General features: G+C 47.4%; 1 long non-coding RNA gene across 3 annotated transcripts in view; it reads right to left on the minus strand.

Annotated features, from left to right (window-relative positions):
• Positions 1-2,437: 2,437 nt before the first annotated feature.
• The window catches only part of LOC109374735 (uncharacterized), a 13,208-nt gene continuing 862 nt past the window's right edge, over positions 2,438-14,783 (minus strand). For 2 of the 3 annotated variants that reach the window (XR_002122449.1, XR_002122448.1), the window contains exons 2-3: positions 10,267-10,361; positions 2,438-2,753 (exon numbers count right to left, since the gene is read on the minus strand). This is a non-coding gene — a long non-coding RNA (uncharacterized LOC109374735). Of the gene's footprint in view, positions 2,754-10,266; positions 10,362-10,945; positions 11,092-14,783 lie in introns of those variants that run through there. The other variant, XR_002122450.1, reaches the window with a different exon arrangement.

A 14,783-nucleotide genomic window follows, 5' to 3' on the forward strand; every position in this document is an offset into this window, starting at 1 on the left:
GTCGACCCCGCGCCTTCCTGGGCACCTCTTCTACTGAGATGTCCTAAGTTTCAACCGGTTACTACTGTGAATGGATATACAGTAAAAGGGAGGATCTGCAGCATGAGAGACTGAGGATAGATTGGAGGTGGAATTTCCCTCAAAGAGCCCAGAATCTAGGAACTAACTTTATACAAAAAGAGAGGTTGGGAAGGAGAAGAGATGAACCAGATAGGCATACCTACATCTCACCAGCAATAGGATAGAGACGTCTTGGGAGCAGAGCAATGGACACAATCACATAGCCAGTCACCATGCCAGAGCATGTACCCCTCTCCACTTACTATTTAGCTCCTTGCATGCTGTTCTCACTCTCCACAATGCCCTTCCTAGTTAGTCTTAAGAAATGCTTTTCAGGGACCTGGTGATAAGGGCAATGCCTCACAAAGGAAAAACTCTGTGACCCACTGGACTGGGTGCCCCATGAAGGCAAGGCCAGGCCCTTCTTGGCCATCACCATGTCCCCAGCACTGCCCAGAAAAGGCAGGCCTCTGGAGAAATTAATTGCATGAATAAAGTGTTGGTAATAATAGAAAATGACATTTCCTAAATTATAATAGCAAATGTTTATTGTATACAACATGCCAGGAGTGATTCTCAGAGTTACCTCCTATGGGTCTCACTACAACCCTAGGTGGGAGGTGCTTTTATTATTTTCATCATCATGATATATGTTAACATGAAGTTGTTTTATTTTAATTGAATCAAATATTTCTGAAATTTATCGATGTTCATTTCCAATACAGTGAATATTGATAGATATAATCCACATCAACAAAAACTCTTTCGGGTCCTCGATCATTTTTAAGAGCATATAAGGGACCCTGTGACCAAAAAGTTTAAGAATCACTGAACTAATAATCATATAAACCTGACAAGTGCCATGAAGATAAGAATGTGGAGACATAATTTTAATTGGGGGTGGAGAACGGGAGGGAAGGAGAGACTTTTCTGTCAAAGGAGCATTTAAGAAGAGACGTAAAGGATGACTGGGAATCTGCTAGGTGAAGGGAGGGAAAGCTTTAAAGGCAAGCAGGAACAGCTTGTGCAAAGTCCCCGTGGTAGGGAATTGCTCGGTGAGTATGAGAAACATAAAGGCCTGTGCAGCTGGAGCACAGGGAGCAAGGGGTAGAGTGGCAAGAATGAGGCTGGGCAATCAAGGGCTGTGGTAAGTATTTTGCACTTTATTCTGAGTGGAGAATGAACTCTAGGGGGACAAGGATGAAAGTAGGAAGCCCAGGGGGGAATAGACTGCAGGGAAGATCAGATGGAAGCCTGGACAAGGTTGATGGGGAGTCAAGAAGAAAGCTTAGGTTGGAGGGACTGGAAGTAATGTGAACCAGAAGAGCAGACTGGGGAAGAAGGTTGAGAATTCTGACAGAGCCCCTTAGCGTTGGAGAAACCTTCAAGACATGTCAGTGGGAATGTCAAGTAAGCAGGAGGGAGCTCTGGGCTCAAGATTGAAATCTGAGGCCCGGCTGAGTGGCACGTTGGTTAAGAGCTGGCTTGGGATGCCAGAGGGCCCTGGTTCGGATCCCACATATGAGGGCCAGTGACACTGCCCTCTACAAAAAAAAAAAAAAAAAACAAGATTGAAATCTGAGAATCACCAGTGTATGTACATACCAATGGTATTTTTCTAGTTTATTAACTCCTTATCTTATTTCTATTATAATTTCTAGTGGATGGATGCTATTAAATTTGTTGGCTGACCTCTGGCAGGCAATCTGGCCAAATTCTTAAATTAAAAGAGTTTGTCGATTTTCTTAGATTTTCCTTGAGAATGATCCAAATGACAGTTGTATCTCTTGTCTTTTAATTTTTATACCTTATTTATTTTTCTTGTCTTACAGCATTTGCAAAGACTTCCAGAACTATGTCAAATGGTAAAGTTGATCAATTCTCATATACTTCACATCACAACCTTCTGAGATGACTTATCTTGTTATCCCCATTTATAGGAGAAACGGAGGCACAGAGAGGTTAGTTAGTCTCTTAACCAAGGCCACACAGCAAGTAAGCAACCAAGCCAGGATTCCAACCAAAGCTCGTGTTCTCAACCACTCCCTTAAAAGAAAACTCAGCAAGCATTCTATATTTTTTTAACAGGCAAAATACCCTTCAAGTTTCCACAGTGACCCCTGGATCTTGGATAAGGTTCTGGGGGCCTGAGATCTGGTTCCAGCTCCACCCACTTTCCAAGCCTCAGTTTCATCCTGTGAAATGGCATCTGAAAACAGAAGCTATGCCTTCATGGTGGAGGAGACAGGCCCCCAAACAGATTATATTTCATTTCCTGTGGCTGCCGTAACAAATTACCACAAACTTGATTGCTTAAAACAAAAGAAATTTATTCTCTCACAGTTCTGGAGGCCGGAAATCCGAAATCAAGGTGTCAGCAGGGCCACGCTCCCTCCGAAGTTTCTAGGAGAGGATCCTTCCTTGTCTCTTTCAGCTTCTGGTGGCTCCAGCTGTGCATTCCAATCTCCGTTTCCATCTTTACATGGCCTCCTCTGTGTTTGTGTCTTCTCCTCTTTCATCTCTTATAAAGACACTTGCCGTTGGGTGTAGGCCCTGTTCAGATAATCCAGAATGATCTCGTCTTGAGATCCCTACTTTAATTACATCTCAAAGACCCTTTTTCCAAATTGGCTCACATTCACAGGTCTCAGGTGAACATATCTTGTGAGGAGAGGGGCACACCAGTCAACCCACTGCAAAGATCAAAACAGGAAAATGAGAAGATGAAAATATGTGGGGTGTTTAGATTGGGAAGTGTCCAAAAGCTTGTTGGAGCACTCGCCCTTGAGAACCCAGAGTGATCTTACATCACACGTGATTGTTAGAGGTAGTGCGTGTTCACATGTTCACCTGGACATCTCCAGTTTGAGAATGGGAAGTCTTAAAGGGAGTTTTTCATTCTTTAACTGTTAATGTGAGTTAAGAGACTTTCTCTTTCACAAACTTCAAATAATAAAAGCCAACACTCATAAAGCACTTAATACGAGCTCTGACAATTAAGTTCGTGAACATGCCACTGTGTGCTTACATTGGCAGCGCTGTACAAACAGCTCTATGAGATTTCATAACCTTGGTATATCAGTGTCTCACAGCTGTTCGTGTTGACGTGTGGCGGTGTCTTGCTGAATGGCGTTCATTATTGTTGCATGTTTTAGTGTGCTGTCACAAGAATGTCTGAGCTTCATTTGGAGTAAAAAACAAACATTAAATTTCTTGTTAAACTTGGCAAGAGTGGAAGTGAAATCAGGAACATGTTAGTCCAAGTTTATGGGGATAATGCCATGAAGAAAATGGCAGTGTACAAATGGATTAAACGTTTTTCTGAGGGGAGAGAACACGTCACTCATGAAGAGAGATCAGGGTAGCCAGTAACGAGCAGAACTGACGAAAACACTGCAAAAATTTGTCGAATTGTGCGTCAAAATCGTCGGCTGACTGTGAGAAGCATAGCAGACCAAGTAAACATCGATAGAGAAACAGGACAATCTTAACTGAAAATCTTGGCATGAGAAAGGTGTGTGCAAAAATGGTCCTAAAGAAGCTTACCGACAAACAAAAGCAAAGGAGAGTCAAAGTTTACCAAGACCTTTTGGAGAGGCAAGAGATTTTTTTGGGCCATGTTATCAATGGTGATGAAACATGGGTGTACCAATACGACCCTGGAACAAAGCGTCAAAGTGCACAATGGAAGTCAGCCAATTCTCCACAACCAGAAAAGCTCTGTCAGTCCAAATCAAGAGTCAGAATGATGTTGCTAACCTTTTTTTTCCTTAAGCATCAATGAGGACCCACTTGACACTGAAGTGAATTTTTAATGAACATAGAATGATTTGAGACTTTCTTTATTAATAGTTAAGAGGGGACTGGCCGAATGGCACGTTGGTTAAGAGCTGGCTTGGGACGCCAGAGGGCCCCAGTTCGGATCCCACATATGAGGGCCAGTGACACCGCCCTCTACAGCTAAGATGAGCTTGACCTGGAGCTGGGCTGCCAGTGAGTCGCCAGTGATGGTGTAGGCTGCAACCCCTGCTGCAGTGGGTTGCCATGGACTACCGTGTGTAGCCAGCAGCCAGCATGAGCGGCCAGCGTGAGCGGTCAGCAGCTACTGTGAGTGGCCATCCAGAAGCCGGTGACTGATCTGCCTCGCTCGGGAAGAGCACAATGATGGTGCCAACTTGGGCCAGTGAAGCAAAGTCTTCCACAGCTAGACTGAAGAACAAAAGGACAGCAACTTGTCTGTTCCCCTTCCCCCAATTCCCCAGCGCTGTTCCCATCCCCCAATTCCCCAATTAAGAAAAAACACAAAAAAACCTTAATCTCAGTATGCTTTTGGTATGGTCTTTAAAATCTTAAAAAAAAAATAGTTAGGAGGCAAGGAATAGCCAGTCATTTTAAGGTGTTTAAGATTAGCAAGCACATGTGGTATATATATTTAAGTGGATGTGACATTCTGTGGAAATAGTATATTATTATATAGATGTTGTGGGGTTCAGGCTGAGTTGCTAGACAAATGAAACTGATATCTGTTACAGATTAGGAGTAGAGAATGAGGAAAATAATGAATAGATTTATAGGAAAAAGAAAAATACAGAAGGCTATAGTGAAAGAGAAAAATTTTTGCAATACACGGATGGGGTCAGACAATGAAGCTAACCTTTTTCGGATATAAGAGGGATTATTCATTATGAATTTGTACCAACTGGACAAACAGTTAACCAAGTTTACTTTTTGGCAGTTCTGAAAAGGCTGTGTGAAAAAGTTAGACGACCTGAACTTTTCACCAGCAATTCATTACTCTTGCATCACAACAATGCACCAGCTCACACGGCACTGTCTGTGAGGGAGGTTTTAACCAGTAAACAAATAACTGTTTTGGAACACCCTCCCAACTCACCTGATCTGGCCCCCATGACTCCTTTCTTTACCCGAAGATAAAGGAAATATTGAAAGGAAGACATCTTGATGACATTCAGGACATCAAGGGTAATACGATGGCAGCTCTGAGGGCCATTCCAGAAAAAGAGTTCCAAAATTGCTTTGAAGGGTGGACTAGGCGCTGGGGTCAGTGCATAACTTCCCAAGGGGAGTACGTCAAAGGTGACCGTGGTGATATTCAGCAATGAGGCATGTAGCACTTTTTCTAGGATGAGTTCGAGAACTTAATTGTCAGACCTCGCATGTGCCAGGCCCTTCTAAGTGTTTAACATCTGTAAATCAATTTATTACTTACAAAATCCCTATGAAGTCTTGTTGGTGACTCCCTCTTTTATAGAGGAATAAACTGAGGTGCAGAAAGATTGCACTTGGAAGTTTCAACAGCTAGTATCTGAACCACACAATCTGGCTTCAGAGTTTAGGGTCTTGACTGTGAGCCATGCTGTCTCCTGTCACATCTTAAATCTGGACTTTGAAGAAGCCACACTGCCAGACCCATGGTCAGGCCATTGCTCACTGCTGTGCCACTGGCCACATGTGGCTCTTGAGTGCTCAAAATATGGCTGGTCCAAAATGAGATGTGCTGTGAATATAAAATTCACACCAGATTTTGAAGACTTGGTGTGATAAAAAGAATGTAAACTATCTCATTAATAATTGTTGCTTCTGGGGCTGGCCGAGTGGCTCAGTTGGTTAAGAGTTGGCTTAAGAGCGCGAGCTCTGAGCAACAGGGCTGCCGGTTGGATTCTCACATGATGCTGCGCCTAAACTGAGCTGTCGCTGAGCTACCAACAAGTGGCAGGATGGCTCAGCTGTTGTAATAACAAGATTGCCTGTTCGATGATGGGGTATGCCCACCCGCAACTAAGACTGAACTCAGCACCTTGAGCTGAGCTGCCATCCGGATGGCTTAGTGGATAGAACGTTCGCTCTTAAAACAGCTGCCAGGTTCGACTCCCGCATGGAATAGTGGCTACGCCCACCCACAACTAACACTGAACTCAGCACCTTGAGCTTAGAGGCCACAAGCTGCCGATGGGCAGCCGGATGGCAACTGGCGCCCTCCACAACGAAGATTGAAGAACAACAACTTCGCTGGTTCTCTTCCCCAATTCCCCAACACTGTTCCCCTGCCCCAATTCCCCAATAAAATCTTTAAAAAAATAAAAAATAATTGCTGCTTCTGAGGGCATGTTGAAATAATATTTTGCATATATTATGCAATGGTTAAATAAAATACATGAACAAAATTATTTTCATCTGTTTCTTTTTTCCTTTTTTTAGTGCAGCTACTAAGAAATTTAAACTTAGACACATGGTTCTCATGATATTTCTTGTGGACAGCTCTGATTCGTGGAATTTGCCATCAGTGTGTTCTCCATCTGGAAAGACATTGGGTGCTGGGGTGCCATTTGTTTGCCACTGAGCTTTGGGATTTCTTGTGATGTTCTGGAACAATCCATGTCAGAAACATGTCCAAGCAGAACGACGGATATTCATGTCAAAAATGTGACTTGCAAAACACCTGAATAGACATTTCTCCAAAGAGGACATACACATGGCCAATAGGCATATGAAAAGATGCTCGACATCACTAATTATGAGGGAAATGCAAATAAAAAACACAATGAGATACCACCTCACTCCTATCATCAATAAATCCACAAACAAGTGTTGGCAAGGATATGAAGAAAAGGGAATCCTCAGGCATTGTTGGTGGGATTGCAAATTGGTGCAGCCACTGTGGGAAACAGTATGGAGGCTCCTCAAAAAAATTAAAAATAGAACTAAATTGGGGCCAGCCGAGTGGCTCAGTTGGTTAAGAGTTAGCTTAAGAGTGCGAACTCTGAGCAACAGGGCCACTGGTTGGATTCCCACATGGGCCAGTGATGCTGCACCGGAGCTGAGCTGTCGCTGAGCTGCCAACAGGTGGCAGGATGGCTCAGCTGGTGAGAGCACACATACTCCTAACAACAAAGTTGTCTGTTCAAGATGGAGGGTTACACCCACCCGCAACGTTCAAGATGGAGGGCTACACCCACCCGCAACTAAGACTGAACTCCGCACCTTGAGTTGAGGTGCCACCCGGATGGCTCAGTGGATAGAGCATGCGCTCTTAACAAGGCTGCTGGTTTGACTCCCACATGGGATGGTGGCTATGCCCACCTGCAACTAAGATTGTAACACAGCACCTTGAGCTTAGAGGCTACAAGCTGACAATAGGCACCTGGATGGCGACTGGCGCCCTCCACAATGAAGACTGAAGAACAACTTGGCTGGTCCCCTTCCCCAATTCCCCAGCACTGTTCCCCTCCCCCAACTCCCCAATTAAAACAAAATAAATAAATAAATAAATAAAAATTCGATGGAACAAGCAGATTGTAAAAAAATAAAATAAAATAAAAATAATAATAAAAATAAAAGTAGAACTACCTTATGACCCAGCAATTCCATTTCTGGGTAATTATCCAAAGAAATCCAAAATACTAATTGAAAAAGATATATGCACCCCTATGTTCAATGCAGCATTATTTACAATAGCCAAGATATAGAAGCAACCTAAGTGTCCATCGACAGACAAATGCATAAAGAAGATGTGACAGATATACAATGGAATATCACTCGGCCATAAAAAGAATGAAATCTTGCCATTTCTGACAACATGGATGGACCCAAAGGGTTTTATGCTAAGTGAAATAAGTTAGAGAAAGATAAATACCACATGATTTCACTTATATGTGAAATTTAAAAAACAAAAGAAATTAACAAACAAAACAGAAAAAAACTTGTAGATACAGAGAACAAACTGATGGTTGCCAGGTGGGAAGGGACTTGAGGGGCTGAGTGAAAAAGATGAAAGGATTAAGAAATACAAACTGGCAGTTACAAAACAATCACAGGGATGTAAAGCACAGCATAGGGAACATAGTCACTAATACTATAATAACTCTGTATGGTGCCAGGTGGGTCCTAGACTTATAAGGGAGATCACTTTGTGAGGTATAAATGTCTACTCACTATGTTGTACACCTGAAACTAATATACTATTGAATGTCAACTGTAATTGAAATAAAAACTAAAAAAAAAACGTTTTTAGTGTGGCCTCTAGAGGATGCTCTGAATTCCCTGCTTCATTCATATCTGGATGAGGAAGCTATTAACTGATAGGAGCCACAATGCCACCCAGGACTCTGTATGTGGAGTACATTTTTTATTCATAAATAATATACATGTGTGCCTCTATTAAGAATGTTATAAAATAAAAACTTACAAAACTGAGATAAATACTCGAGAGAACTGAATGAGCCAGGCTGCGTGAGGTTATGCCTTCAAATCCTGACTCTGTCCCCTCTTAGGCCTGTGATTCCTTTGGTGAGTCACTTGTCCCCGCTTAGTCTCGGTTTCTTCATCCAGAAGCTGGGACTGTCAGTTTCTGTCCCAATGAGACCTTGTGTGCAAAGGGCCCAGCACATACTGCCCAGCAGAGAAAGAGCCACACCGACCCGGTTTCTTGAGGGGAGGGGGCGAGCTTAGATGGAGGGAGTCACGCGAGGTTTCTCAGGGGAGGGGATGGTTGAGTTGGACCTTGAAGGACTGAAAATATTCACTAGGTGGAGGATGGCAAAGGTATTCTGGGCAGAGGGAACAGAACGTTCAAGGTCTGGAGGCATGCTGGGACATGATGCATTTAGGAGCAGGCAAGCAGTTTGGGTATTATTTGAGGGCGGAGTGAATGTGCGTGGAGGAAAGGAGGCAGCAGTGTTCGGGTCACGGAGGGCCTTGTAGATCCAGGGACTGGAGCACTGGGGAGCCATAGCAGGCTCTGAGCAGGGGAAAGATCTGACAAGGGCAGGTTTCTGGTTTAGCAAAATCCTTCTAGATGACAGTTGGTGGGACTAAGGCAGGAGACCAGGGAGGAGTGTAGGGCAGGCATAAGTGGGGATAGGGGATCAAGTAGAGAGGGGGAGAAGGGAAAAACTATAAAATCTTTAAAAGATAGAAAGGAAAGGAGTGATGAGCCACGGGAGGTAAGTGGAGGAAGACATCCAGACAAGGCCCAGGCCTCTGGGCCAGGAAATAGGGCCGATGTGGGACTATGCCTGCACTGGAGACCTGGGGAGGAAGAGGCACAGGAAGAATGTTGTTGAGGTCAGGGTGAAATCCTGTGGGACATCCAGGGGGAGGCATCCAAGAACTGCTAGATGCTTAGGTCTAGAGTACGGACAGATGGTGGCAGGGGACTGACACTGGAAGGCCTTCAGAGCTCAAACAGGGCTGAAATCCTAACAGTGGGAATAAGTAGAGGGTACAGTCAGGTAACCTTACCACCAGATAGCGATGACTGTGTGGTAAGTGGCCCTGCCCAAGAGAGCAGCATGGGTGCCCAGGTTCTTATCCGGGTCTATTCCTAAGGACACAGAGATGAGCAGACCCAGAGCCCCCGCAGGAGTGCCTGCCCAGCGGGGGAGCCTAGATGCACACAAGCAGTCCATTCCTCCACAGGAGCAGTGTGTGATGAATGGGGGCTTCAGGCGTTACAGTAGTCCCTTCTCAAGGACTAGGGGCAGTGGAAAGTGTCAGGACCAGTTCCTGGGGTGGCTTGGCGAGGGAAAGTGAATTAATCAGGAGTCTCTCAGCTTTAAGTGCAAACTAGTTTACGGAAATGTACTGGCTCATGTTAAAAAAAAGATTAAGGGGGTAAAACTGCCTTCAGTCGCAGCTTGGTCCAGGAGCTCAAATTATGATATGAAGTCACTGTCCAACCTCTGTGTTCCATATTTGATTTTTTTTTCTCAGGAAGACTTTCCTTGCGGTAGCAAAGATGGCACCAGCAGCTCTGCGCTCACACCCTACTCTCTTAGTGACTCTAGTGGGAAGAAAGGTCTCCTGCCCAGTGGTTCTATCACGCACAGGCCCAAATGGATCACACGCCAACCCCTGAATCAATCACTGTCATCAGAGGGAAGAAGAACTGGAATGCTCTCATTGGCCAGGCCTGAGTCATGTTCCTTTCCCTCCCATGTGGCCGAGAGGGAGGGGAGATGGGAAACAGGTTTCTTCATCTGTTAATGGGGCATGGAACAGTACCTCACCTCCTAGGTTCAGGGTGAGGATTCAGGGAAACAAGGCCCCTGAGGTATTTAGCAGAGTGCTTGGCACAGAGTAGGTGCTGGATACATGGTAGCTATTGTTTTTAAAATAGTAACCAAGATGACTACTACTGCTGATGAATGGTATCTATGTGCTGGGAGGACACAGGATGGGACCAACCTGAAGCTGAACAATTACGCAGTGGATGCTCATGCAGTCTACATTCTGTAAGCTGAGTCCCCACCTGGGTCCTCTCCAGGCTTCTGTCTCCAGATCTGTGAAATGGGATGAAGGAATTGAATTAAACCAGGTCTTTTTAGAAGCCTGATCTCATCATTTAGGTTGCAGTTAAGTGTCACCTCCTCAGAGCAAAGCCTTCTCTGACTACTTTTACTAAAATATACCCTTTATTTGAATACACCATCCCATTTTACTTTCCCCTCAAGTGCTTGTCACCATCTGAAATCATCTGACGTATTTACTGTCTCTCTCCCCCATTAGCACGTCAACCTCATGAGGACAGACATCTCTTTCTTGTTCACGGCTGTGTTCCCATCATCTAGCACAGTGCCTGGCACACAGCTGACCCTTGACAAAGATGTGTTGAAGGGCTAGATAAACACTACTAATAAAAAGAAATAGTGCCCCGTTTTCCGATAGGTAGTGAATTCTCCATTAAGGGAGATGTCCCGGCTGAAGCTGAATGATCGTGCTTTGCAATTCAGGCTACAAGGCCCCAACGAGCTCCTCTCTCGGCCTCAGTTTCCTCATTTAGAAAATAGGAGTGTGTGGGGAGTGGGGGTTGGGGAGGACAGCTCCTGCCTGCGATACCCGCAGGGGCCACCAGGGGCGCCTCTACCCAAAAGTCCGCCATCAGCCGCTGGAACCCTAGTGGACACGTCCGGATGTTCCTGGAATATTCTGAGCCTGCCGGCTTCCAGGCGCCCAGGGACCCAGAAGGATGCGGGGTGTCCGGAGCCAGCGATCCGTGCTCCTCACTGTGCAGGGGGGCGGAGGGAGGCGGTGACTCAGGCGCGCGCTCCGGGCCCCCGTTCTCGCGAGGGGGCGCGCACGGCCTCGGGAACCCGCGCGGCGCCGGCTCCATTTTTACCCGAGCACAACTAAAAATAGTCGCCGCACTCGGAGCGGAGCCCGAAATAGCGGCCCCCAGATAAGGCAGGACGACTCAGCGCTTCCGGGGAGCGGAAGGGCAGGCAGCGGGGGGCGGGGGGGGCAGTGGTGCTGGGCTCAGCCGGGCCCCGCCGTCCCCACCTCGTCCTGGCGTTCGAGCTGACCCCAACTGCGACCTCAGCCCACATCCCCCAACCTGTCACCGGCCCTGCTTCATCCCTCCTGTCTCCCCACCATCCCCCCACATTCTCCATCTCCTTGCCCCCTCTCTCAATCCCTCATCCCTGACCATTACCCCTTCCCTTTCCTATCCTAATCTTTATTTCCAGCTCTGTCCCCCACTATGTCCTTAACCTATCCACCCCGAAGCCCTATTCCTATTCTCCCTCCCTATCCACAGCACCAGTCTCGTCCGACTCCTTCCAGTCTTCAGCCAACCTCTATGAGAGGAAGATGGGAGGTCCCAGGAAGTCAGACACAAGACCAGCAAGCAGAGAGACGGCTGGGGTGAAGCTCTGACTTCTTGATTTATTTCTATAGTGGACATGTTGGCCTCAGGTCTGAGTCTGGGCCAGTTTCCTCATCCTGTGCCCAGCCTGGGTTTCAGCCTGGTGCCCGGATTGGGGCTCAGACTGGGGACAGACACAGGTCTACTCTCACCAAGGTTGGGGTCTCTGTGTCACCAGAGTCGGAGCCCAGCCTGGCACCCATCGTTTTGATCACCAATCCCCATTCTATGATTCCTTCCTGGGTTGCAAGTCAGTGACTGGACACAGCAGCTACAGGCAGTGAAAACAGCCAGAACCTTGCTCCCTCTGAGCCTAGGTCCCCCCTTTTGCATCTTGATCCTCTAAGTCATCTTCCCCTTCTGATATTCTGTGGCTCTTTCAGTGCCTACTCCAAGAATCAGCCTCAAGAATCTTACATCGCATGCATTTTTTTAAGGTTCAAAGGCAACACCTTCTAGTCAGCAACTTCTAGTCTCTGAGAAACTGCCTTGTCCCGTGTGGCCTCAAGGAGCAGGGTGTAGTAGACAGAAGTTGGTTCAGGCAGAAGTGCTTGGCTGTGGATGGAAGGCAGCCTTAAGTGGTGGTAAGGTCCTGTCTGTAGAAGACACCAGGTTTCAGCCAGGTGCCCAATTGTTATGTTATCTGGATGGCTGAGGGACTCAGCCACCAGGCAAGGAGATTGAACTGGAAGATCCTTTAAGGCAAGAAGAATCATGTATTTGGGATCAATGAATTAGAAGGCTGGAAAAGTCAGCAAGGACCAGATCAAACAGGCCCCATGGGCTGTGGTAAGAAGCCTGGAGTATTCCCCCAAGGGTACTGGGGAGCTATGTCAGGTTCTGAGGAGAGGGACAGGGTTTATACTTTAGTGAGAACTTTCTGGCTGCATCCTGGAGGTAGACTGTGAACAAGGGGGGGGGGGGCCTGGACCTAGGGAGGAGGATGAGAAGGAAAAGGCAGATTTGGGTGACAGTCAAGAGACAGGAAGGACCAGACTTGGTGGCTGAGAGGCTATGAGGGGAAGGTGGCCCCTAGGATAAGGTCCAGGTCTCAGCCCAGGTGGCAGGGTGAATGGTGGCATCTTCCTGAGATGAGACTCAGTAGGAGGAAGGAGCAAATGTGGGTGGAGGGTGCCCAGATAAGCTTCAAAGTCAGTCCAGAGATGGTAATTTTTAAATTAAAAGAAAAATGAATTTTTTGAAAATATTGCCAGATACTCTTTCAAGGTATAGAATACCCTTTTGTAAATTTCCCTACTCCCTCTGATCCCCACTTGTTACTGTTAACTATTTCTTATGTACCTTGGCCAATAGTATTCATTGAGCTCTCACAATGTCCCCAGCCTGTGTTAAGTCTGTCACAGAAGTGACCTCGCTCAAATTACTCCACCCAGTATGTGGGCCAGGCACGACTATGTCCATTTTTAGAGAGGTGGAAACTGAGGCTTGGAGAGGTGCAGGGGTGTGTCCTTTCAAGGGCCTGGCTTTGAAGGCTTTTCAAACTTGAAGGCATGGGAGTGGGTAAGGTCAGAGGGGGAAGGTCCAAATGGCTGGAGCCCAGGGAACTGGAGGGGGGCAGCAGGGAGTTGAATTAAAGGAAGGCTGCCTGGAGGAGGAGTGAGAGGAGCCAGGAAGGTGCCTCCCAGAGCCTTCTGATGAAGGGTTTGAATGGAAGTCAATCAATCCCTTTGGGGGACTGAGGTAGCACTGGAAACAGGGCACTGTCTCCTCCTCAGTCCCACAGGGCCCCAGAGGTGTTTATAGGAGGAGACTGAGGCTGCCTGATGACATCTCAGGGACACTATGATAGCACAGCAGGCTCTTATGACATCTGAGTGAATCGCCAACTGCCTGTTCAAACCAGCATCTCTAGTCATGCCCTGTGGGGGGGATGAGAATAGGAGGAAGTGACAGGCCATGGGGTGGGGGTAAGGGGGTAATAGGGATACAATCATGCAGAGACCAGGGACACAGGAGTTGAGAGATGTGTTCTGACCCCTGCACTAGGGAAGGGTCTCCCAGAGGTTGGGTGCGAGAATCCATATTTTGGGGCTGTATCTAGTGAAAGAGGTATGGCTTCAAGGAGGTGTGGCTAGGATGCAGTCTGGGCACAGAATTGGGTTAATCCAGGGACTGCTGGACTCAAGGACTTCTGTTTTGTTTGCTGCTGTGTCTCCATCACCTAGGATGGTAACTGGCACACAGGAGGGGCTCAGTACACATTGAATGAATGAATGGATGGATCAAATGAAAGGGGTCAGCACTCTCTGGGACTTAGTTTACACTTGTGTAACAGCCTTGAACAGCAGGCCGCTTCAGCCAACAGCATCACTAGGGACACCCCTCTCCCCACCCAGGGTCTCAGATCCCAGTCCTAGATCTGAGTGTGGTGTGGGTGGCAGCAAGAAAACGAGTTTGTGACTCTGGTGGACTCCTCCCACTTGTGAAGTCACAAGCTGCTCGGGATCCTGACCCACAGGGTGTGGAGAGAAACCCGGGAGTCCTGACTCCGGCCCCTCCCCTGGGCCTGGCGGTGTTACATAACCTGACGTCGTGTCCCTCGAGATGTCACCGGACTTCCTGGCCAGGCAAGGGACAATGGGCAGGGAGCGGCCCTCCGGCCAGGAGCCTGGAAGTGGCAAGGGTGCCCCCTCCTCTGATTCACCCTTGTGTCCGGCCCGTTTCAGCCTTCTCCTCAGGGATCCTTATCTCCCCCAAACCCTCCTCCTTGTACCCCCTACAATTCAACTCTTTCCCCGACACTGCAAACATCTGCCTGTACGCCTGGCCGGCCCTAAACTCTCTGCGCTCAAACCCGCCACTTGAGATTCTCGAATGTCCTTAACTTCCAGGCTCCCGTGCCTTCCTTCACTCACCCATCCTGGCCCCCCCCCAAACTTCACCCCACTTTCCTACCCCTGCCCTCCCAATCTCCTCCGGTGGCTCCCCCAAGCTTCCCCCATGATCTCTGGCTTCCCCAAATTCCTCCCCGCCTCCTAAACGGGCCCCTAATATTCTTTCTCGTCCCCAATCCCAGCCCCCTAGCCCCTCTTGTCGC

The sequence above is a fragment of the Hipposideros armiger genome, unplaced genomic scaffold (assembly GCF_001890085.2).
Source record: "Hipposideros armiger isolate ML-2016 unplaced genomic scaffold, ASM189008v1 scaffold_859, whole genome shotgun sequence".
Classification (NCBI taxonomy): Eukaryota; Metazoa; Chordata; class Mammalia; order Chiroptera; family Hipposideridae; genus Hipposideros; species Hipposideros armiger.